The following is a 26,892-nucleotide window of genomic DNA, read 5'->3' as shown; positions in this document are numbered from 1 at the left end:
GGACGGTACCGATATCCGGACACTCTGATTATATTAACTAATTAGAGATTAAATGAAGTAAAAATATGTTTGATTTTTATCCACTCCCTTTTCATTAACATTGCTGATCATTTTACATTAATTTCTAATCTAGTAACCACTGTCAAATAATTAACATAAATAAAAACAAATAATTTGCTCATGTTGGACGTCATTTCGTCACGCTCCAACTTCAACTCAAGTTGAACTGTAGATGAACGCGCGAACAAGGAAAAGAGAAACGAAAAGTTTGATAAAAATATTTTTTAATGGTGTTTAACTAAAAGTGTTAAAAAGAGATATTTTGAAAGTTTAGTGGCTACACTATTGTTAAATATGTTGGAAACATACATTTAGCGGTGTTTTAAAAGATTGTCCGGGATTTCAAGCCAGTGTTTTAAAACCCAGACATCGTTTTGAAGACCCTCGTTTAACTAATGTGAGTGGGATTTCTGATAGAAAACATAAGTGAAAACTTAAAAAATAACTTATAGTGAGTGTATTGAGTTATCAGAATTCAATTGATTGTTAATTAAATTGTCTTTATCTAAAATAATAACACTGCGAGCCGCATCTAATGCAGTTTAAGCAACATGTGCTTCAGCTCAGGTAATCAAATCACTATTATTACAAACGTGCTATTGTTTTTGCCATTGTAGAGCAAACGCGGACATCTAGTTCATTAAAGATTGTTATTCATTTGGGTATTGATATTATTTAAACTAAAATCAAACAGATCCCAGACAACCAGAATGCACGTATAATAAAATCACCTTTTGCGTTATGCGATGCTTATATTTGCAATGTTTCACGTATAAGATGTCGTGAAAAGGCTCTATACGTACAAAAGTGAAGGCGATATACGTGCATATTTTATACGATGAAACATAGCATTCAATGCGAGTGTGTAGATTTTATTGCGAACTAATCTATACTCTTATGCGACTTAATTTATGATAACAAATTTTATTTGACAGCTGCTACGGATTGATCCGAATTACTTTATACGAGTATACGGAACGAAACGAAATGTACATATGAACTCGTAAAATAGCGTTTTATGCGAGGAAACTTATCGATGAAACGATTTTATCCACCATTTAGTGCGGATGTGACGCAATTTGTATGAGTAAACGACTTTGATCGTAAACTGTTATGCGACTTCTGGTTGTCTGGGTTCCGTTGGCTGCTGGTACTAGCATGGGGATTAGATACGTCTTCGTCTGGGACGGCACAATATTCTTCCGGGGTCAAAAATAGTTTCATACCGCTGAAATTTTTGGGATGCTATGGGTTTACAATTGTCAACAGCTGACCTAATAAGGTGTTAAGCCCATACTGTGTTGCCAGTGTTTCGGTGTCGTGTGCGAAGACACGACGAATGCGATCTTTTACCTCGTGCGAACTTTTGTACCAAGTTGCTCTATGAGTACATAACGGCTTGGATAAAATATTGCTAAACGATAATATACACGCTACAAAGCAACATGAGATTGAGAACTATTCACACAAAATCGAGCTTTTCTGGACTCTCAGTTTTTGATCAACACATCAGGTGTGTAATTTTGACATATGCTGAAAACCAAAGCATAGTAAACATGGAGAAGCTCCGCAATATTGGGCATCTCTGTGTGTCGTGAAATTTGAGAAAATGAAGCAAAAATCATTATCAAATCAATGACCGAAAAGAACACAATGTTAGTCCTGAAGAGCCCGAATTTGTGTAACATTATTTTAGAGTGCTACTGCAAGATATTTTGTTTTCTTGAGATGGGTAACCCGTACGCCTTGGCTTGAGCGCCCACAAAAAAAATAAGAAATTTAAATTACAACAACTTGTTTTGCTATTTTTAATACATTTTCATTATTTCTCAAATTGCTCTTATACTTATAGAAGTTGTGTTGATTTTGATTATCGATCATCTGAATCTGGAGATGTTCCGAAATTCTTTGAAAATCGACGTACGTACAGTATTGGACCAAACATTTGCAACTTTTTCAATTTTCCATACAAAATGGCCAACTTTGGTAAGCTATATCTCGGTTATTCATAGACCGATTTGAATGAATTTTTGGCAGAACATCAGATATAACTTGAATTTTAACATGTTTTTCAGTGATTTTTCCAATTACATGTTCAAAAGCTGTAACGGTTTGACTAAAGTGAATTTTTTGACGATATTTTATGAATTACATGACTAAACATATTGAAGGAATAGCTTCATGGTATCTTCAGCAAAGTTATGTGACAAATTTTGTATATGGCTATCAGACTTTGAGATAAATAGTTTTGAATTTTTCGTCGCAAATTACACTTTAGTTAAACCGTTATTACTTATAAACTTGTGATTGGAAAAATTATTGAAAAATATATTATTATTATTATTTCTATTATTATTTATTTTAACTAAAATTTTGAAAGAGGGAAAAACCCCTTTGAGTGATTTCTAGTGGAAATCTTTCTCAAAGAGGCACAAAACCTCTTTATCTTTTCAATAAACGTTACAAATCAAACTTAAAACTAAAGGCTCATACGGTTACAAACCATAACAGAGCCAAAATCTTGAAATATAACCATCGGCGCGGGTAGATCACCTTTTCGTGGTGCGTTATAGGGTAAAGATCTACCAATGAAACCTAGTCCTGACTGCTTCAAACGAAGAGAACAGGATGCTATAGTAATCAAAGGAACACTATTAGTCCTTGTTACATTTTAAACCTTGTTAAAAGTGACAAGTCTCGGTTTTCCAGTAGCCGAGAATGACCTTAAGACAACGATAAAAATGAGTCGAAATCAACAAGTTGTTTTCTAATCTTTTATTTATTGTTCTCTAGTTTGAAGAAGTAAGGACTAGGATTCTGATGCATGGACAATATCGGTGTCACTTCCCGACTTTATCAAGGGATCCGATTTTGACTGATAAAGGGGCGCGCCTGCGGAGAGTGTACCCACCACACCCTTCGAAGGGTTTAAAAAGCGGAACCTTTCAATTAGAATCCTTTCCTGTGATCAAGTTAGGAATGACAACTGTAAAAAAAACGAATACTTTATCACTTCTCGATAGTGACAAAGTAACACGACATGCACTATACAAAGGACACGGGATATACTACAATAGATCAAATATTGGTCGCAGTGGTTTATGTTCCGAACAGAAAAAAAAAATCGGCGTTAAAATAAGAGGGTCATCGGAAGCCAGTGAGGAAGAGAGTCAAAATCGAATCTGTGATATCTGAAAATAAAAGTAAAAAAAAAAAACAAAGAGTATCAAACCAAATATGAGATCTCATTCAAAAACTGAAATAAAAGTTTCATTACCGGATACCATTTTGTACCAAGAATATCACGTACAGATACAGGAATAGGTTGACCCAAATCTTCTATATTGTTGATTAATTTATTTCTAGGAGAAATGAATTTTTGACAATGAAATACAATATGATCGATGTCTTCATAAAATTCCCCACAATCACATAAATTGGAATCTATTATGTTAATGCGATATAAATGGCTGTTACAATTATAATGATTTGACATCAATCTTGAAAAAGAGCAAATCAAATTTCTACTTGCTATATTGAAAAATATACACACTCAATCTGTTCGGTAAAAATAACTGGGTTTTGGAACTACCGAAAAAGTCAGTAAACTAAAGGAAAATGACAAAAATCGAAAAACAGAGATTTTACACTGAAATTTTGCAGAGAGCTTTCTTTTTATATCATATATCGATAAAAAATAAAACATGGTGAAATTTTCTTTTCAAATACGCGTGGCGACAGTTTTCATTTTACTGACTTTTTCGGTAGTTCCAAAACCCAGTAAAATTTTACCGACCCCAGTAATTTAATCTAAGTGTGTATATTAAAATTCAAGTTATATCTGATGTTATGCGAAAATGTTAATTCAAATCGGTTCATAAATAACTGAGATCTAGCTTACCAAAGTTGGTCATTTTGTATGGAAAATCGAAAAAGTTGCAAATGTTTTGTCCAATACTGTAAATATCTCAGGCTACAATTTTTTCTCATATACGGTTGTCTGCTTCTCGAAACAATACTTTGATTAGATCCTGCTATGAAATATGAAGCCACAGATAATTATCTGTGATAAAGCGATTTGGTGACACCATTTTTGAGAAAAAAAATTTAGGTTTGTGGCACCATTCTGGTCCCACTAATATCTTGAAAATGTCAAAAACATCAATTGGTGGTTCATTGGATATTTTCGATAACTTTTATTAATATTTTCGATAAATTGACTAAGAATAAAATGACGACCAAAGCAACTTTATATCAGGAATGTCGGATATAGCGATGGGCGATTTTGAATCGATGTTTCGAAAATCGATTATTTCGTTCCGATTAATCGATTTTTTGAATCCATGTTAGAAGCACCCAACATTGAGTGAATCGATTTTCTTCATTCGATTTTTTGTTTCGATTCAAAACAATGAAATTGATTAGAACTTAGTTTTGAATTAACCTTGAAGTACATAATATATGATTATCAATTCAAAACGTCATTCAATGGAAGGTATTTGGAAATCATATAAAATTGCATTTGATCTTATTTTGAGAGCTTGTTTTGGTACATTTTTCTATGAGCTTGAAAATCGAATCGATTCAAATGATTCGATTAAATCGGCGAATCGATTCGACATATCAAATTTGAATCGATTCAGTAACATCGATGTTCCGGTCAAATTTGCCCAACGCTAGTCGGATCCCCAAGGAACAGTGGAATATCTTGAAAACCAGTTGACCAATAATAAATAATAAATAGAAGCTTTTTGATAATCCACAGTATTCTACATGTTCCATTCCAGCTCTCAGCTATCCACCCCTGATTGCATCTCGGACACTCGCGCCGATTGGTTAATCTGTGAAACTTGATGCCAAACCTCGGCTGCCCGACAATGAACCTATATCGACGAGGTACCTACGCTACGCAAGCTGTTGACTCCCAAGGCCAGCAGATTTGTGACAGTTATTTACAGATCTCGTCGGTTGCTGCTGCTGCTTCACGTCCTCGTCAGCCCTCTGGGTCCGGTAGCTCGCCACTGACGATGGCGACGATGATGATTTATTTGATCTGGTGGTCGGTGAAATGGATCAATCTTGGGCGCGTTCTAGCACTGATTGAATGCGCAACCGGCGATGATGCAGGACCGTTGTGCGAAGACGTAACTGCACTTTTTGCACTGAAAAAAAATGAGTCAGAAATCTGTAGGATTTGTATCATGAAGATGTTAAGGCTTTTTTCTCGCAGTGCTCGTTACCCAATGGGCAAAAGGTGCGCAATCAGTGAATCGATATCACTCATGTAACAATTATCATTCGCTTGATTGAATCCCGTCATGTCGGACTGTGAGTACATTCTGAGAGGAAAACCCTGGCTAGAAGATGTTCTGCAGCAGAAGGGCTTCGAAACGGGAATGCACATTTCCCGAGATGGTCATGTCTCGATTAAAACGGTAGCTCTAGAAATTGCTCATTCTGGGCAAATCTTGTTTGCACAGCTCCGCTCCCTCCTTCGATTCCCGCGGGTTTCATTACTCAGTGATGAGTAAGGGTATGTGTAATATTTCAAATGATTCCGTCAAAAATACATTTTTTTTTCTGTTGAACATTTACAAAACTAAACGTTACAAAACTTACAATACTACTGAATTACAAATCTATTCACAATACACTATTCCTCTTACTCTACTAGGACATTAATCGTTCTACGGAGGCATTTTCCGTTCCATATTCTGTTGTTTTTATGAATTATAGAAATTACGTGCATAGTTTCGTTTTGTATCACCATTAAAAAAGCATATTGCATACCCTTAATGGTGAGCTCATTCAGTGAAAGATGAAGAAACATTATCTGAGAAAAATGAATCACGTCTGAATTACCGAGGGAAACTGGGTGAAAAATTTCTTGTTGATTCATGTCTGCATGAATGGTTCATTCTTGTCTGCATGAATGGTCTTCGACCGATGCAACTATGTCTTCAACTCTGAACATGATACTTACGGTCACGATTGCCGCGCGGTATAGAAAAACTATATTACCTAATGTTAATCATTTGGGAGTCACATCCTATCGCTGATTGAAAGTAGAAACGCCTGCATCCCGATCGAGAAGATAAATCGAAAAATAAATAATTCAGAAACAAAACATTCGAAACCGTGTTAAGAGAAAAAACAGTGGCAGCTGCTGTTTCGGCAATGCAATTTTATCATTCAAGTCAGACGGCGTTTTTTCATCGCACCTCGCAGGCGTTCAAATAATCCCCGATCTTCTTGCTTCTCCCAAAAAAGGCGAGTCCCAGCGTCCCATCCGATGCCTCGCAGCCCATGTTCGATATATATTGTTTACCAGAAATTAAATATTTTGGATTCGTATCACGCTGTTAATTACAATCTTGTGCAAGAGGGATTTTTTTCGGTTGCCTCCTCCTCCTTTGGAAGATGGTTCCGTCGCTACTTTTTCTTGTCCGTTTTTTTCTTGTGCGGAACGAACAAACGACATGCGGCATGAGGAGCGTAAGAAGTCCGTGTTCGCCTTTGGCCGTTTCTTGCCTGGTTAAACATCTTAAAATCTTTAATTAGGCTTCCGTTTAACTTCTCTTGCAAACACTCTTCGGCGATTTGTAAGAAGATGATCGTGCGGAGGATTGTGGCAAAGCATTGAATACGTTTACAAATATAAGTTGCCCTAAGTGATTTACGAAAAACTATAATCTTTTAATACTGCATATGATAAAAAGTTAGTTTTCGATACTTTCATTAGAAAGAAATAAATTACATTAATATATCTTATGATATTTGTATATTACTCAGCCTTGTGGTAACGTCCACGGCTACGAAGCAAAGCCATGCTGAAGGTGTCTGAGTTCGATTCTCAGTCGGTTCAAGATCCTTTAGAAATGGAAACTTCTTAGATTTCCCAGATGAATTGCTTTGCGAATTATTCCAAAAGCGTTGTTTGGCATTAAAGTCACCAATGAGAACTAATATTGCCTCATTGCGAGTAAATTTCAGCAAGTCATTGTGGAGCGAATTTACTTGCTGCCCATTGCATTGAAAAGGCCAATAGGCAGCTATGAAAGTATATTTACTAAGCTGTGTTTCAACAGAAACACCCTAAGTTTAAAACTTTCAGAAAAGCTGATGTTTCATACGCTTCACAATGGTCGGGCTCCATATAAAGGGGCGGCCAAAACTACCAAAAACTTTTTTGAGATTTCTATGATTTTTTAAATTTTAAAATATACCTCATGTGTTATATTATTATGATCCCTAATATAAATTGAACTAAAATTTAAATTTCTATGACTTTTATGACTGCAAACCGGCTGAAGTCAAAAAATTGAAAAATGTAACAATAAAATAAAGCGCAATATTTATAATTTAGAAATGCAATATTTCCCCAAAGTTATCCACTATCTGAAAGCTTATGGTTCAACACTTTTATCGAGCATGAGGATAAAAAAAATATTTGGTTGAAGTTTTAATACTATTCAATATTACACTTTGGTAATTTTGATGAATTTGAACATGAAAAACAACTCTTGTCTCGTCATGTCGCCGCCATTTCGAATATAGCACATCAAAAAGCATCCTTAGATCTTACAAAAAACCCTTAATTTTTTTGCAGAAATTTGCTGATTTGCAAGTTAGAGCTATTTGAATAATTCAATATTTTACATATATTTTGACGATATTTTTCATACAAAGTTTATTTAAAATATATTTAATCACTATTCATACACATTTTGATCAAACTTGATCAAATATAAACAAAATTTGTGCTTCCAGCCTAGTTTGATAACAATTTTAATTTAAAAAAATCTTTTTTTTGGAGTTACGTAATTTGTGAATAACCCCTTCTGAAACAACAAAAACGCCAAATAACATATTCAGATTACATATTTCATCGATTAAGGCGATAAAAATAGTTTTGGCCAAACTTCACTTTTTTCCGACCATTGTGCGCTTGTGGATCAGTGCACAGTGGTCCAGGAATCAGTTTTACGCGGAAAGATGAATTTTGAGCTTTAGAATGAAACATTAGACAAAAACGGTCTTCTTCAAAGTTGTTTGTATTAGTTGAGCCCTTTGTTTGGTTTTATTGAAAATTAGGGTGGACCACATTTTCATAGAAATTGTGTAACTAACTTTCTTATTTGTAGAAATTATACTATACATGCTTGAGCAAAGTTGTAGACCATTCAATTTCAAGCAACTTTGCCAAAAAAAGTTTTTTTATATCTCTTAAATTGACCGATTTAGAGCTGTTTTCCTACGGTGACATAGGGTGGTCCGAACAAAATTGGTTTTCTGGCTCTAGAGTTTTCAATTCAAATTTCTCATCAAAGTAGTCTATGAAACACTTTTAGAACTTTGAAAAATGCGTAGTTTGGTGAGTGAAGAAACTCGCTATCTCTTTCCGTTTGGGAGTTATTGTTGTTTTTCTCTCAAAAACATGCCTACTTTGATTGTGGATATTTTTGATTGGGGCAAACATAAAAAATATCTTTTGACGGCATTCAAAAGACAAAATAAAATTGTATATTATATCAAAAAATTACAAATGTGTTATTTTTGTAACTCTAATAAAATGCCCTTAAAAACAAATGATTTTAAGCAGAAAAACTTTAATAACTTTCGAACTAAAAAAGATATCATCAATATTTTTGTATGAAAATTTTCGTTTTGTTAAGTTCTAAAAGTCGTTCATAGACCGCTTTGACGAGAAATCTGAAATAAGAAAGATAGGGCTTTAAAACTATTTTGAAGATTTTCATAGTATGTATTTCTTTATTATTTTGCATTTTGAGCATGAAAATAAAATTTTAGACAAAAATGATCTTCTACAAAATTGTTTATAAAAATGTAGGCTTTCATACTGAGTCATTCAAAACTAGGGTGGTCCACAATTTCACACAAATCATATAATCAACTTTTTTATTTGCAAAAATACTGGTATATACTCTTAGGCAAAGCGGTAGAACTTGGAATTTTGACCAACTTTGCCAAAAAAAGTTTTTCTGTAGCTCAACATTTGACCAATCTAGAGCATTTTTTCCTAATCATCAAAGGGTGGTCCAACAAAAATCAGTTTTTCAATTCTAGTGTTTTTAATATTAGTTTCTCGTCAAAGTCGTCTATGAACGACTTTTAGAACTTAACAAAACGCAAATTTTCATGCAAAAATATTGCTGATATCTATTTTAGTTCAAAAGTTATTAAAGTTTTTGTGATAAAAAATATTTGATTTTCAAGGTGTTTTATTAGAGTTACAAAAATAACACATCTGTAATTTTTTGATATAATTTAAAATTTTTTTTTGTCTTTTGAATGCCGTCAAAAGATATTTTTTATGTTTGCCCCAATCAGAAATATTCACAATCGAAGTAGGCATGTTTTTGAGAGAAAAACAATAATAACTCCCAAACGGAAAGAGATAGCGAGTTTCTTCACTCACCAAACTACGCATTTTTCAAAGTTCTAAAAGTGTTTCATAGACTACTTTGATGAGAAATTTGAATTGAAAACTCTAGAGCCAGAAAACCAATTTTGTTCGGACCACCCTATGTCACTGTAGTAAAATAGCTCTAAATCGGTCAATTTAAGAGATATAAAAAAACTTTTTTTGGCAAAGTTGCTTGAAATTAAATGGTCTACAACTTTGCTGAAGCATGTATAGTATAATTTCTACAAATAAGAAAGTTAGTTACACAATTTCTATGAAAATGTGGTCCACCCTAATTTTCAATAACACCAAACAAAGGACCTTACTAATACAAACAACTTTGTAGAAGACCGTTTTTGTCTAATGTTTCATTCAAAAGCTCAAAATGCATCTTTACGCGTAAAACTGATTCCTGGACCATAGTGCAGTGGCGCGGGAAGCGGGTAGGACAGGTAGGACATGTACTACGCACAAAAACAGCTGGGTGGGACAGTCAAAGAATTGTTCTACCCATTACTCAACAAAAAAAAAATACAAGATTAGCAGCTTGGAAAATAAATTAAATAATTTATTATTTGTTCAATATATACATTCCTGGAAGAATTCTTGAGAAATTTCTGGCACATCCATGGAGAATTATCAGAAGATTATTGACTCACTTTCTCCTGAGAACATTTACTATTAGCCGGGTCACTTCGGAGCAAAGATAAAAAATCTACACAAATACCCAGAATTTTTGCTTTTCAACTATTTGTTATTTAAAATTAGAATAGGAAATTGGAACAAACTCACTGGTTGGATATAAATATAAAGAGATTTTTCTACCAATTCTCCCAGAAATTCTGCCTTCCAGTGAATTTTCAAAGGATGCTTAGCAAATTTCTCCAGGGGAAGCTTGAGAATTCCAAAGCTACTAACTCCAGTAATTTCCTCAGGTATTAGGTATTTGATTTTTTTTCCGAAACTATCTTAGAATTTTTCCCGATATTTTTTCACTTATCCTTCAACCGGATTCTTCAGTTGTTACTTTAGGAGATATTCTAAAAAAATCTACACAATTTCTTTCGAGTAATGTCTAGAGTGTTTGAAAATTATAGTTTAATGTTTTCCTTCAAGAAACCCTACAAGAACTCCTCCTCCTGTTCATGAGGACTCCTTTAACAAATTGTCCATGTTTTCTCCCAGATATCTAAAATTTCTTGAGACATTCTTCAAACAAATCATACTTTTCTAGGAATTCAGGAAAGAATTACCAAAGGAAATTCTGTAGAATAAGATTTCAAAGAAGCAATCTCTGGTGCAATTGGTGAAGGTATCTTTAGAGAAATCCCTAATTAATATTTTATATAGATCGTGAAAGACAATTTAAAAAAAATCCATAGAAATACCAGGAGAAGCTATAAATTAAATTTTAGAAGAAGGATGTCTCAAAGAAATCGATGGATAATTCACTGGATAACATATTGAAGGAGTTAGGACTTTAGTGAAAGAAAATCTTAAAGAATTTTTGGTAGAATTTAGATGATTTCTGAAACAATCTTTGGGTAAATTTAATTTCTCTAGTTCTTTTTTGAAAAAAAAAACAGGTTGAGTTCTTGAGGTATCCCGAACAAAATTTGTGGAAAAATTACCTGGGAAAATTCGTGAAGAAATACCCTAGGAAAACTCGTGGGGAATATCCCAATAATAATAGTTGTTTTGTTTTCTTAATTCCTGTTTGGACTCTTTCCGCCTTTTTTGAATCCTTTTACGTTTTGTAGTTTCTTTTTTTCTCAAGCAAGAGGTCTCTTAATTTCCTATTTTTAAGGAACTCAATCGCTACCAGCTCTGTAAAGACAAAAAGAGTTAGACACAAAGGGGTATCAGTGACAAAAACCTAGGTTTGAAAAACACTACTTTGAAGTTTTTCCACATTTTTTTATCTATACAAATTGTATGGAACACAAAAAAAACAAGCCAGTCTTCTAAGAATCATGCTATTTTTCTGTTGAGCGGATACATCATCTGAAAATGTTGCTCATGACTCATAACCGACCTAAATGTCAGTTACACCCCTTTGCGTTTGAGCCCCCTATAATATAGTAACTTTCAATTTCTAGTCCAGAGTTAAAATTTGTCTTGGTTCCAATGTGCACAACATATCTGCCAACGTTTGTCCTACCCATGGTTTGAACGTGGACGCGCCTCTGTTGTGGATGATGATTGCAACTTCACCACATGCTCCATTCAGTCAATCAATACGATAAGCAAACAAAGTTTGCATTTGTTTTGAGTTTTGATCCAGGCTTCCAATAAGATTCAGTAGCAACTGCTATATGTATGTTATTAGCTGTTAGAAAATTGAACAGATCGTATCTAGCACAGGAATGTTCTTAAGGATCGTTAGAGAAGCTTGAAGAAGTTTGACCAGAAATAAGAAAACTGTACAAGGATCAACGTTAAATTTTTTGGAAACACGGATAAAACAAGAAAATTGAAATTTCTAGCTTAATTCACGTAACAATAAAATACGGGATAAAATTCTGAACGACATTCTTTAGGTAATTTAAGTAAATATGAGATAGATTTATTTGAAAAATTTGACTTGAACATGCAGTAGCATTTTTAGTGTTCGTCTGGAATTTTTTTCGGTGTTTAATGCTAGAGTTCCTACAGAAACAACACGCAAAATGATTTTTCTGTGAAGGAAACAATCTTTTTTTTCAATGAACATTCTACCCAATATTCTCTCACAAATTGTTTGAATGTTGTTTAAAACAGTTTACACTAATTAAAAAGAAAAAACTTATCGAAATTTATCATTAAAAAAAATCAATTTCATTCTACCAACGAACAAATTCATCTAAGATGATACTGTATGAAAGCATTGTGGGAACCCCTGCTACAGGGAAATTCAATGAAACAAGGGTTAACAACACACCTTTTCAGGGTCGTTTCAGATGGTGCTCCCGGACAATCTTCCCGTGAATATTTGGTGGATTAATACAATACAAAATGGCAGAAAACAAGATTTTTCTTTAAAGATTAACTAAGAAGATGCAGTTAGAGTTTAGTGGCCATACATATTTAATACAAAACTTTTGAAAGAGGGTGTTTCAATTTACAACTTATTGTTTTTCATTTTTGTGCGCTCACCGGTGCGGCCGTTCCTTGAAGTACCCATTAATGGGTACTTTCGTACCCATTTCCTACAAAAGTGGTTTAACTCATTTAATGAGTAAGGTCGACTTACCCATTAAAGAGTATTAGCCACGAACTTCAAAACATGGGTATTTTTTACTCCTAGTTAATTTTGAAAAAATGGGTAAAAATGCCTCATGTTTTTGCCGATTTCGCTCAGGATTCAGGTTATGAATTGGGACATTGGAAAATCAAGACGAAAAACAAATATCAGTACAATATAAATGAATTACTTTTTTATTATTTTATTTCTAGTGCTCACACATCACCGCAAACATTTTTTTAAATTTTTCAATCTGTAGGATCCGATACTGCCGAAATTTCCTCGGTTTTTCAACTTTTCACATCGGATATCGGCTTCGCCAACTGTTGTGCCGCAATAATATCCGGGTTCTGTGGAATATATAAGAAGAAAACAATATTCCTCCAAGCAAACAAAAATCACCTCAGAAACTACTTACCTTTAAATATATTGCTTGGATATGATTTCCAGAAGTGTTTACTAGCTATTGCAAATAGTTCCGGCATCGAACATAGAGTTTAATATCACCGAAGAAAACATGACTGCATAATAGACTGATGCAAATTTTGAAGTTTTTGCTCCCCTATGCTTAAACGATGTCAATTATGATGAAAATCATTCTCCCAAAATTTGAAGTGATTTGGAAGAAATTTGGTTGTGCACATACCATTTGAAGTTTATATGGAAATTACTATGGAAAAGCCAAACCTTTTGTGTTCAGTCCTCTATCCGCTCGCCATAATAATATATGAAAAAGCGAACATTCTCTTCCCATGTAAAATCTTCCCAGCTACAACTTTGCCGAAGATCATATTTTGTTGGGACGTAAGGATAATTTGTTATTCTTGATTCAAAAGTCTATACCATGCTGAGATGATCATTCAATTACTTTCAGAGCAACACTGCTTTCTTGCTGTAGAACATAGTAGCCTGGATTACTTTGATCTATTCATTCCGCCAGGAGCACCACTGTTGCCTGCCGAATAGTTGGTAAAGCTTACTAAAGGCAAACCCACTTTATGATGATGAATAACAATTTTTCCTGACGTCCAATCAAAATGTGGTCTTCGGCAAAGTTGTAGCTGGAAAAATTTCACATGAGAAGAGAGTGTTCACTTTTCCATAAAATATTATGACGAAGAGATATAGGGCTGAACACAAAAGGTTGGCGTTTTCCATAGTAATCTCCATATAAACTTCAAATGGCGTGTGCACAGTCAAATTTCTTCCAAATCATTTCAAATTTTGAGAGGATGCTTTTTACCATAGTTTAAATGGTTCAAGCATAGGGGAGCAAAAATTTCGAAATTTGCATCACTCTACTGCATAAGCAATTTCAAAATGGAGGTGCAAGTCTTCAAACCATCCCGCGTATTATTTACCCATCATTGTGAAACTAATAGGAACTTCTTTATGGGGAATAAGTACCCTTTTTGTGACATTTAAAAATACCCTTTTTCTGACAACTCAGTACTGGTCATAAAAATGGGTATTTGGAACCCATTTCATCGGTACTTCAGAGTTAGCGTGTAGCGAAGGCCATTGTTCCATGCCCGGGGGGCTCCATCCCATTACCCCGAACGCCACTACCCCGAACGCCACTACCCCGAATGGGTCACTACCCCGAAAGCCGTTACCCCGAATGGGTCATTACCCCGAACTCCACTACCCCGAATGAGCCATTACCCCGAATAGTTTGAGATACAGTACAGTATCTTGTTTTGCGTGCAAAAATGCGTCTCTAATGAAGGCTGGCAATTAATGGCACGTAAAATTCGTCGGTAAAATGTTCATCATATATTTATTCTTTTGAATTATCTTGATGGCAACTATATTCTTCTCATTCTTTCTGAAACAGTGCCTGTTTATCAGCTCAGTGGGCACCTTCGCAATTCAAGGGTTCATTCACAAATTTTATTTCGCCAACAATTGCCATTTTTAACACCTACCCACCCCCTCGTACTTTTTTTTGTATGGAAATTCTACATATTGTGAATGGGCTGTAACATTTTGAGGACAACCACCCACAAACTTGTTTTGCTCCCTTCAGCGTTACGAAATTTGTGAATGGGCTTTAATAAAATGAGCCTTTTATTGACTGAAAGGAATTCGAATCCATAACCCTCAATATGGTGTTGCTTAACAGATGCGTAACACCGGTATTTGGACTTGTTGGTGGTGTTCATATTTCAATTTTGTTTTTGAACAAATATTTTTCTTTCTTATGAATATAGGTTGTGTCATAGTATCACGTTGTTACAGTGATCATTCACGTCATAGCTGCAAACATTTCACCAGAAATTTGCCCTTCTTTTTTAAATAGGCTGTTCTTTCACGTTTTTGTTGGATAAGCTAGTCACTAATATTTCCATATAGAACAGCTTTTTATAAAGGAATATATCTTGAAGGCATTCACTAAAGTGATTCCTGCTATAATTCGAATAGGAAATTTTCCCTTCATTTTATCTTCTTGTATTAAAACAGACAGGTCTCTTATGGATTTACCATCACTTCATTTTCTTGAATCAAAAATATGTTTTTTTTGTGGTTATCTCACAGAAATTTAAATTAATGATCCAAAAAATCAACAAAAGTTCTTACTGTAGCGTCAACCCGAGGCCGCCGATTTTTCTAGCATGTACAAGTGTACAAGTGCGATAGCGGAACGGTCGTCTATTAGGTTGTTTTTTAAGCGGGTTCTAAAGAGCAACTTTTGCAGCGACTATCTCAGGGTAAACTTCCATTACCATCGTTTACGAAACAAAATCTTTAAGAAGATCTTAATCTTAATGCCCGACACCTATAAAATGAGTAAAGGAAGTGGCTACCGACGTCCAATAAGAGACTTTACTACATCCTAATTTTGTACATATTATAGCTGTCCTTCTCATAATAAATTCACCTTTCTTTTCGAAATAGGCTGTTCTTCAGAGCATTGCAATGTGGCTGTGTGAATCTTCCCAAAATTAGAGGACAAAACTTAGTGTGTAAAAATTATTTGCTGAACAATTAGCTGCTTTTTTATCTTCTAATATTTGAAAAAAACCATTTTTGAGCCAAACTCGTGAAATACTCAAAAGGAATTGTACAATTATCTCCCCACTCTCTTACTAGAATATGTCTCAAAATGTTATCCATTCGGGGTATTGGCGTTCGGGGTAGTGGCGTTCGTGGTAATGACCCATTCGGGGTAATGGCTTTCGGGGTAGTGGCGTTCGGGGTAGTGGCATTCGGGGTAGTGGCGTTCGGGGTAGTGTCATAGAATCGCCCGGGGAGTGGTACCAAATCACGCGCGCAACTTTTGAGTGGTTTAATCAAGCGAGCTTGCACCACACTTTGAGCAGGACAGACACAGTCTTAGCACAATACCTTTTCTTATTCTGTCCGTTCACCACTCTTAATTTTTCACTGCAGTTCTATTGTTCAAACCACCAGCTCGCTTGATTCAATTACTAAAACGGTTTTGCCAAAATTAGACTAACGCGACTAGAATTAACGTTTTTCACTAAATGGTGCACTTAATTTTCTAGTCGTAGGTGGTTTTACTTAACAATGGCCCGTATTAGCAATTTAACGTATTTTTAATTAAAGGTATTTTAGCTGTGATTTATACGTTTTTACTAGTTTTAAATAATTTGTAAGTTTTAACACGTTTCAGCCTACGGAACTACTAAGGATAGCTAATGTAGCGTTCTATCCCGCGGACCAACTCACTAACTTCACTCTTCCGGACGGTAAAATTAAACAAGAGCCCCACCCTAGTTTGAGTAGTCTATTTATAGTCCATGATCATAATGCATAACTCACGGTCAAGGTCTAGACGATGATGACGATGACGAACGTGGACACGAAGAAGGACGAACGATGACAGTCGGTCGGCGAAGACTTACACACTAAAAGGAGTTTGGTTGATGTCCTACACTAAATTACACACCTACTCTGACAAATTGACTGCATGCTTTGCCTTAACGAAATTCGAAAACCCTAATACTTGTTTCAACAAAATTTGATAATCTTGACAATATAATAGATCTAGTAATATGTAAATAATATTCTAAATATCAAGAATCTAGAAATAATAACAATATGACGTTTTTTAACTATACAAGTAACCATGAATGCTCTAAAAAATCCAAAACAAAAAGTTTGTAAAATCAGTCAACAAAATTCTTTAAGAAATCGCTACATAAAATTCTTCAGAATTCATTTGAAAATTTAAAAAAAATCTGTTGTGTTCTGAAAAGGTTCCATAAATATTTTGTGTAATTGGTCTTGGATGAATCTCTGAAGGAATATTGATGACCAGTAGGGTTGTTCAAAATTTACAAAAGCTCAAAATCCAATCTCACATGTCTTCCTTACCATCCTTACGATAAAAATAGTGTTCTGTGAAATTTCCAGGAGCTTCAGCAACTTCTTTCAATAAGGTATGAAGAATGAGTTTTCACTGTGAGATAATAAGTTTGAACTTACATTTCAGAAGGAACGTGTTCAGAACATTTTTCAAAATTTCAACATAGTAATTCCCATATGAACCTACATTGTCTCTCGACCAATGTAAAAAAAAAAATTTACAGAACACTATGTTCATCATTAGAATAGCAAGAAAGATATGAGAATTCTAACTTTTTTTTTTTAAATTTTGAACTGCCCTGAGATACATGGAAAAGTTGCTGATGTTCATTAAAAAAAATAGAAATCTTAAAGGTTTGCTTGGAAAAATCATTTCCAATATCTACAGAGTTTCTAGAAATGTTTTCAGAGATATGTATTGTTGAACTTACAGTACTGGCAGGAATGAAATGGTAGTTTGGCATAATAGTCGTTTGGCTGAGTCTGAAACCAAGAATTTCTAAATTTTTCGTTATAAGTTTCTATTGAATCTTTCTAATGACATCAGGCTTATTTTGGAGTTAATTGATACGAAATGACACCTTTATTCAACAATCATTCTCTCTTGAATAAATTTAAGCATATTAGGAAAGTTATTGCCAATAGTATTTTATTATTCTTCCAGAAATTACCATTCTTTCAAATATGAATTCTTCTTTTGAGTTTCGTTATTGGTACAATTTAGTGCACTGATGATTTTTATCAACAAATTTATCCATACTTTGAAATTGTCCTATTTTTTTTCTTAATATGATGTAACTATAATACCTGTGAAAACTGTTGATTTAAAATTTCAATAAATTGCTCCTTTTTTGATGCATAGGCTGTTCTTTGGAGCTATATTTTTTAAGTATTTTTTGTTTCCAATAGACAATCGATAAAACTGATCTGCTCAAATTATCAGCGAAAAGAGAAATCGATTGCTGCAGTTACTTCGATGTGTTGTGCTACTTTTCCTCGAATGTCGTTTCCCCAAATGCCGCGAATGTCGCGTTTCCCCGACTAGCCCACTTCCCCGAAAAGTTTTTAGCACTCATAATTGTCGTTACTTCATACATTTCAGGATGGTGAACGAACTGACCATCTAATATGTACCCTTCTTTATTTAATTGGCGGTTCTTTCGAGTTTTACCGTCCTCAGCTTTTTTGCCAACATGTATATAGCCGAGAATGACAGAATACTTCCTTCTTTTGACTGTTTATCGTTCTTTCTCGTCACCACTTTTCGGGGAAACCCATTGGCGTAGGAACAGGGGGGGCCAGGCCCCCCCAGAATTTTTGATGATAATAAAAATAAAAAAATAAAACAAACAAACAATTTAACATAAAGCAAAATCTTCTGAATCTATGTGCATTAACTATTGTTATTGACAAAAAATTTCTTCAGTAGTAACTTTATTTTAGGTTGAACAACACAGTAACGAGAAAACCTCGCTTGTGTTATACAGCATCAGCGTGACGGTTTTGACTTCGGTGTATCACGCAACAACCGAAAGTTTATCCGTCCGACCGTCGATCGATTGGTTACTGTTAGAACTAGCTTCTTGTTGTTTTCGATAAGTGCATTTTTTCGACATCTCCGTTGCCAAAAATACCGTGGTACAAAAAAGCAGAAGTTTGATTCCAAAATTCGTTTTTCTTCTGAATAATCCTAATAATGCTGTTTAGCATAAAGCAGCATATTCACTGCATTCTGATTTCGCATGTTTTTGGAGTATACCTTGCCTGAGGTGTGCGGTGATGATGACGATTTCCCTTATGAAAAATCACTAAAAAAGTCCATACATTAATTCCTCTACCGGCAGCTTCATTTTACCACTAAAAAGTATTCAAATCACGATAACTTTTTTGTTGTTTGATATTTTTGCACAATTTTTTCACAAATTCTCAAAAAACTCTTCTAGTTTTAGAATAAGTGTCGATATTGATAATTGGTCATCTGGATCCGGAGATATTCCAAAATTCCTTGGGGGACCGACGGGTAGCCATAACCCAGTAAAATATCTCAGACTACAGAATTTTTATCGTATTCGGATATTCATTCTTTGGAATGATACATTAATGCGAGTATGTTGTGAAAAAATGAAGCAATTGGTGCAATTGAGTAATAAACATTTATGTTTCTGGTACAATGATGAACAAATAAAGATCTTTAAAACTCTAAAAATCTCATCGTAATTTTCAGATTTCTCCAAGATTACTGAATCGATTTGTATGATTTTCTCAGAGTAACTCCTTATTACCTAAAATATATAAAATGTCCAAAAACAAAATTTTTCTAAAACTTTTCGATATTTTTTATAGAATTTAAGTTGAATCTATTTCCTCAAGTAATATTTAAGGGTGGCTTCAGAACTTTTGAATTGTTTTCGAAATTAGTCAAATAATATTGTGGGACTTGTTCATATTTTCAAAGCGAGTTCCTTATGATGAGCATCCATTCCTTCTATGTCTATTAATAGCAAATCGATTCCGGAAAAAGTTCAGTTTTCCCTCGCGATCCCTCCAAAAAATCATTAATTCTGTCAAATCTAATACAAAGATATTTCGGTGTAAGTTCTACTAGAACTTCTTCGGTGATTTTTTAAATAGTTTTCCCAAAAAATTTATTACAAATTCTTCCGCAAAGTTCATCTAATGTGCTTTAGAAATACAGTAGGAACCCGATTTTTTCAGCCCCTCGATGAATTTAGGTTGACAAAATCGGGAACCTGACAAAATTGGGTCATATTTGTTATTTCTGTTTTCAAAATTTTGACGTGTTAATAATTGCTTTTGAACCGCGTTTTTAACCTACATAGACTTTTGAGGGGGCGAGGGACATGGGCATAGCCAGGTTTTTTTTGTTTATCAGGGGGGAGAAGACCGGTCCTCACAATTTCATTCTCAAATTTCGTGTCGAAACGTTCTTTATACACTGTCTCTACATCCTTTTTGCATAAAACATAAAACTATGCAGGACATCTACCCTACTTTTTCACAGTAAGCAAAGAAAGGTCTTAAACGCGTCTTGTGTAACGGTTCCATCTAACGTCTTGGAAAAATTTTGAAGATTCAATTCGTAGTGATTTTTTTGATCGGTAATTTTGCTCTGGCCAGTAAGAAAACCGGAATCAACCTGAATCCTAGTTGTACATGACCATTGAATTATCTTCAAATTTCTCCTAAAACACCGAAATTCATAAAAAACATAAAAATTCCATTAAGATTTATTTTTAGAAATTCCTTCGAAATGGCATCTGTAATTGCCTAGACACTCTTCTTGGAATTCCTTTAAGTGTAGTTCATAAAATGTTTCAACTGGGATCCTTCTAAAAAAAGTTTTTTGAAATGCATCCTAAAGTGAAATATTGAAATAATTTATAGAATTATTTCAGAAATTTCACAGGCATTTAATCAAGAATTTGACCTGGAATTGTTGTAAAAAATCTCAGTGTAAAAACCAAAAACTAATATTTTTAGAAACTTTCTTATTTTTCTGTGCTCTTAGATGTTTTCATAAATGACATTCGATGAAGTCAAGAATATCTGGAATTATTCCTATGCCAATGGGATGATTAAATGTTTAAAACTGATCTTAGAGAAATTCCTGGTCGAATCATGGACACATCTCGTGAGATGTTTCCTGTAAGAAGCCTTTAATAATATAAGCAATTTTGCAAAAATTTTAGAAGTAAAATAAGAGGGATTTCTGAAGGAATCTCAAAGGCAGTTTTGAGAGGAATTTTGAAATTATCGAAAGATTTTTCGTCCTACGTCAATTTTTATTAAGAAGAAGCCACAACAAAATATAATTTTAAAGGGATCTTTTAAATAGTTTATGAAGTTATTCAAGGCACAATCCCAATAAAACATTAGGGAGCAAATTTTAAAGGAATATTTAGAGATATTTCTGCGGAAAACCCCGAATGAATGTAACAAGAAGTTAAAGTAATTGAAGTAATTCCTTGAAAATTAAATTTTTTTATAAAAATTTCTGGTGTACTTTCTGGACGAGGGAACGCATGAAGAAACATCTTCAAAAAATATTCTATGGAATCCTAATGAAACTTTTTTTTCAAAAATATTCAGGTAATGATTTTAAAAATTGTTCCAGAAACATACTGGGAACATTAAACAGATTTCTTAAGTATTCGTTTAAGATTAAATCGAATACTTTAAAAATCTGTTCAATGTTGCCAGTATGTTTCTGGAACAATTTTAAAAATTATTAACTGAATTTCTTTGAGAAAAAGTTTCATTAGGATTCCATAGAAGAATTCTTAGAGTAGTATTTAGAGAAATTCTTGGAGGAATTCTGAATAAACCTACACACCTAGTGTATTTTGCATGAACTCGGCTGTGTTTTTCGGTTTTTAAATTTTTACCAATAATTGTCAGGTTGCTAAGTAACGAAGCACGATTTGCTGATATTCGAAATCTTATGAAATTCGTTTATCGCCAACGGCTGTACATATCTCGTTTGCGGACGTTTTATAAAACCTTCGAACAATTTCTGACAAGATGTTTTTAAAAAGCCTGATAGTTTGGTAGACTCTATAAGTTTTACAATGTATCATGACGTAATCATTGTATAAATACGAGGGCTGGAGACAATCTTTGAAAAATGCAAATACAAGATTAATTCCCGTAGTAAAATTGTTCTATCGTATAAAGGGAAAGATGCATTGCCTTTGCACCCTCTGGCTACGCCCGTACGTTGTAAAAAATGACGAAGACATTTTTTTTTATATATTTAAAATTGGCTGACAAAATCGGGTCAAAAAGCTGACAAAATCGAGAGTAGACAAAATCGGGGGCTGACAAAATCGGGTCTGCACCGTATTTCCAAAATATTTCACAGATTCAAAAATTCATTTATGTTTTCTTTTTTATTAATTTTGGCTCATTTCCCCGGCTTCATGTTCCAATTCAGAAAATTGTTTTTGAAATTTGCTTTTTCTTCCGAAATAAGCATAGCGGTAAACGAACCTGTAGAGAAACATGGGGCAAAATACCTGGGAAGTAAAAAATTTATTACGATATTCAAAAGAAATTTGTATTGATCTTCTTCGAAACACTTCTTTAGAAATAATTTTACCAATTTTTGGCAAGAAATGAAACAAAATTATGTACATGTAAAATGTTCTAGCCTACGTCGGTTGACGAAATAAATAAATAAATAAATGTAATTCTTGGTTTGAATTTTTGGGCGATACGAGGGCGGAATTTCTAGAGGATTTTTGGCAGTATTCTATAAAACCAGAAGTCAAGGAAGGGTGGATTTCAAGAATTATTTCCAAAGAAGATTCAGATGGACCTTCTTGAGAAATTTGGAGAGTGGATAAATTTTTAATTGTTATTTATGAAAGAATATTGAGATTTCTGTTCGTAAAATATGGAGTTATTTATAGAACCTAAAAGAGTACTTGATGGAGCTTCCGGAGATTTTTTTTTTAGGAGTTGAAGAATAAATTGCAAAATCTTAGTGAATCTGGTAAACGAATTCTAGGCGGCTGCAGATTGTTCACGCTTGATTTATAGCTTACGCATTTCAACAGCTACAATATCTTACATTAATTGGATTTTCATTGACTTATTGGCTTTTTCACATTTTTTCTCACTCATAGCTTTCCAAATCGAAAAAAATGTTATTAATTCCATCTAGGGGATAAATTTGTTACTATCGCTACCTAGCGGATAATTTTCCAATTATTGGCAGATAGCCCTGAACAACTTTGCCGGTGATACAAACTTTCTAGCCCCTTCACAGAGATTTGACACTTCAGTGCAAGACGAAATAAAGGCCTCCATGTACTTTGCAGTTGCCCAAAATTTTATGGCACATAAGATAATAGACCAAAATTCAAAATGCCGTGAAAAGTGTACTGCAATCTGCCAAACTTGAGTACCAAGGGACCAAATGCAGCACTAGAAGTGGTACCCAATCTTGACCCGACTACTATGTCTCTATTCGTTTCTGCTTTAATAGTCATGCTGTTGTATTTTGTACAACACAGGTAGAAAAACCTCGCTTATCATACACAGTATCAGCGCGGTGCTTCTGACAATGGCCAACCGTGTGACGATTGTAAGGTTAACTCAACGAAGGCGCGCCCCTATTGATCATAATTGACTCATTTTCTGATAAAAACAAAACATTAGTACTTCCGAAGATTTTTGTTTTAGAAGTTCAAGAATAAATTGCAAAATTTTAGTGAATCTGGTAAAAAAAATCCCAAAAAAATCACTGCTGTGGTAGAGAAACTTTAGAGAGAACTTCAAAAGCAAAGTTGGAAAAACTGTTGGCGAACTCTCTGAAGAATTCGTGGAATGAATCCATGCTTAGTGATTTTGAAGACATTTTTGGTGAGACTCCTAGAATTTTTTGAACTACATTTTGGAGAAATCCTCAGAAATTTCTGAAGATCCTAAACAAATTAAATACAAACACAGGAGGATACTCAAAACTAATAATTGAAATGTATATAAAATGTGTACCTAGAGGACGTTCCAGGAGAAATGATTAAAACAATTTGTAATGCAATCTCAGGCTGAATTCTCTAAGATATTTTTTGAGCCATTCGATACAGATTCTTTGAGAAATATTCTGGTGAGATCAGATAGTCTGAGATAATTTTCCGTGGGAATCTCAGGACGATCTCACTGAAAACTGGTAAACAAGTCTTTGAGAAAGCACTGAAAAGTACGAACATAATTCATGAAGAAATTCTCGTAGGAACTCTCAGAGGAATTGAATACCTGAAAAGATCAAAGAAGAAACTCAAGACATTCCTTGAGAGTACTTTTAATAGAATTCTTGAAAGATTACAAAAGAATGAATATTTTTCGAAACGATAATTGAAATTTACAAAAATAACTGATGTGCCGCGAAATGAGATAAAATAAAAAATAAATGAAATCTATAGAAACAATGAAATGTATGAAAATCGTGATTATTACGACTGGCATTACTTCGGTAAAACAAGTATTTGCTAGGCCCCCCCCTAGGCCCCCTCCAGAGAAAAATCCTAGCTACGCCAATGGGGAAACCGGGGGAAATGGCATTTGGGGAAAAGTATCACAATCTCTTCTATAATTTGGTATTTTTTTTTTTTTTATTATGCCGCAATAATTTTTGGCGTCCATTCTTCTATTGGTTTAATTATAAATTTTGCCTTCTTTTAAAAATAGGCTGTTCTTTATATGTATACTGTTTTAAATTTTATCATTTTTATATTTTGCTGTTTTATCAATTCTTGTCCGATGTGTTGTAAGAATGATAATTACTTTAGAACTTACCAATATTCAACATATTTATTTTGGGGCAAACGCGTGATCTCCTTCCGAGATATGCTGGAAAAAATATTATTTCAATCACATATTTTCCCTTCTCTCGATAATTGACGATGTTTTTGATGTACACTTCCAAAATTAGAAGTTATATTGAACCGTTGAAAAGTTTTGCCACGAATATTTTCTTTAAAAGATGTGTTGTTCATTTGAGCTATGCTGTGAGAAGATATTTTAGCGTTAGAGTCTGAAACATTTCAAACGAAAAATAAACTGCTCTCGTAGATAGGTTATTTTTGCATTAAGTCGTACTGATGGATCTTTGGATTAGAGCTTTTGATATTTTGCAAAAAAAATCCATTCTATTATCAAGTAATTTTCATCGAGTGTTACATCCAAACTGAGACAAAACCTGATCTGCAGCGGAATATTCTATGACCGTTCCCTTGATGAATAACTGCGAACTTTCTTTGACAATTTACTGTTTTCAAATATGTATATGGCAACAAGCTCAAAGATACTCTATGTTCTGAGATGCAGAGACCCGTCACGAGTTTTATTTAGTAATGCTTTCTAATCTCAAACTTTTTTGAAATTCTTAGCTTGGAAAATATCTGAACGTACACCACGCTTGTTTAAAACCTATCAAATTTGTTTTGCTATGGGCTCGGTGGTGTTGATTTCGGTAAAAGCTTAAAAAATGCCGATATTTATTTGAAATCAATCATTATGCCAAACGACCATTATTTCAAACGACTTTATATTAAACGACTTTATGCCAAACGGGGTACAATCATTTTTTCGGTATAACCGTACCCTTAAATGAGTTTACCTTATTTGTTGAACAACTTATATGACTTTTCGTCTTGTTTGCGTAGGATTTCATCAATATTTTTCATCTGTAAATGGTGTTGCAATCCTATTCTCAAAAACAAGTTATTTCAATTTGAATGACCGAATGTCACCCATCAAAGGGGTGAGATTGGGCAATTTTTTATTCACTTGTAGTGAATATTTTTCATTCATATTTTGCACAGTTGTTAATGTACCATCAAGGAACATACACCTCAAATTTGATGTTTATTGGAGTTAAATTGCGATAATTACTGAATAAATAACTTGCACGTATCCTTTTTGGATCCATCCTCACCCCCAAGGACTTTTTCGAAAGTTCTCTTAAGTTTGATTTCGTGTGTTGTTCTAAATAAATAAGTCATAACAAAAAACAGAGAAATTTCCAAGATTGAATTGAAAATACATATTCAAATTTAAAAATGGCGCAAGTACCTTGAGAATGATTTAAAAATGACCTTCGAAGAAGTTTGCATATGTTAGTTGTTTTTCGACTTATTTCTAATTTTCAAGTATCAATTTTTTCAAAAATAACGAGAAAATCAACTTTAATGGACTATGCTTCAAAACATAATTTAATTGTTTTTGTATGATGTGTACGAAACATAAGTTTTAGATTTTTTTTTACTTAATTTTTCAATAACAATCAGTAAGACGTTAGCCATATATAAGCACGATATTCCGCTTTTGAATTTGCACTTCTGCCCAATCTTGACAATATCAAAGAAACAACTCCTGACTTGAACGTTGCATGTTTTGATATGATTTTGTATTGTAACGTTTGATTTTGTATTGTAACGTTTGATTTGTGTTAACGTTTGATTGTAACGTTTTACGTTTTTTTTAACATAGTGAAAAGTTTGTGAACTTTTGACGTTTTTATCTTTTTAAGCAAAATCTCTTGAATTTGAATTCGATTGAGTTTAGTAAAAACCGTAAAATACGTAAAGTATCGATAAGGTTTGTGTCCTGACTAAATGTACTAAATTGACGTCACCCAGTATGGGATATGTGTAGTGATGTGAAAACCTTTGTAATGTTTTTATTGGTTTAGCTTGTTCGTTTACCGAAGGCGCAAACTCTCGCCATTTCAAATTTAATTTGGGCGCAAAAAGATTAAGGAATAGGCTCTTAATGTAAGTAGGTTTCTTGTCTGTTGTTAAACTGAGACTCGGTCATTTCGCTTCCAAATCGGCTGATTTCCAGAAGTTTACCGAGTTTAGCTCAAATTTGATTTAATTTCTATTAGTGCCGTTTTAACCAAAAAACGTTTTACATTAAAGTGATTCGTTATTTGTCGGTGCGTCCGATATTCGCGACTTGTGGAATTTCATTTCAGTTTAAACTCAAAAAGCGCTTAGCACATTTCCTTCAGACCAAGACTTGAACCTTCAATCTTCGGAATGCATGTCATCTTTTTTGTTACCTGAAAAATAAAATCAACTTTTGCATGCGAATTTTTTGTGGGGTATTTTGATGAAAATGTATCGGTTTGTTCTTGACACAAAACGAAATTGAATAAATCTTCATTGAATCCTTACGCTTCCAAGATCAACTTAATTTCCTAAATGTGTAACAGGGTCGCCGAATCCCACCAGCTCAGTCCACCCCGAGAAGGTTTACTTTAACGATTCCGAAATTATGTAGCGGAAGAAAGACGAGGAGTAGGTAACCTCAAGGCAAGCCA

This window comes from Aedes aegypti, chromosome 3, assembly GCF_002204515.2.
Source record: "Aedes aegypti strain LVP_AGWG chromosome 3, AaegL5.0 Primary Assembly, whole genome shotgun sequence".
Classification (NCBI taxonomy): domain Eukaryota; kingdom Metazoa; phylum Arthropoda; class Insecta; order Diptera; family Culicidae; genus Aedes; species Aedes aegypti.
Note: the sequence above shows the minus strand (reverse complement) of the source record.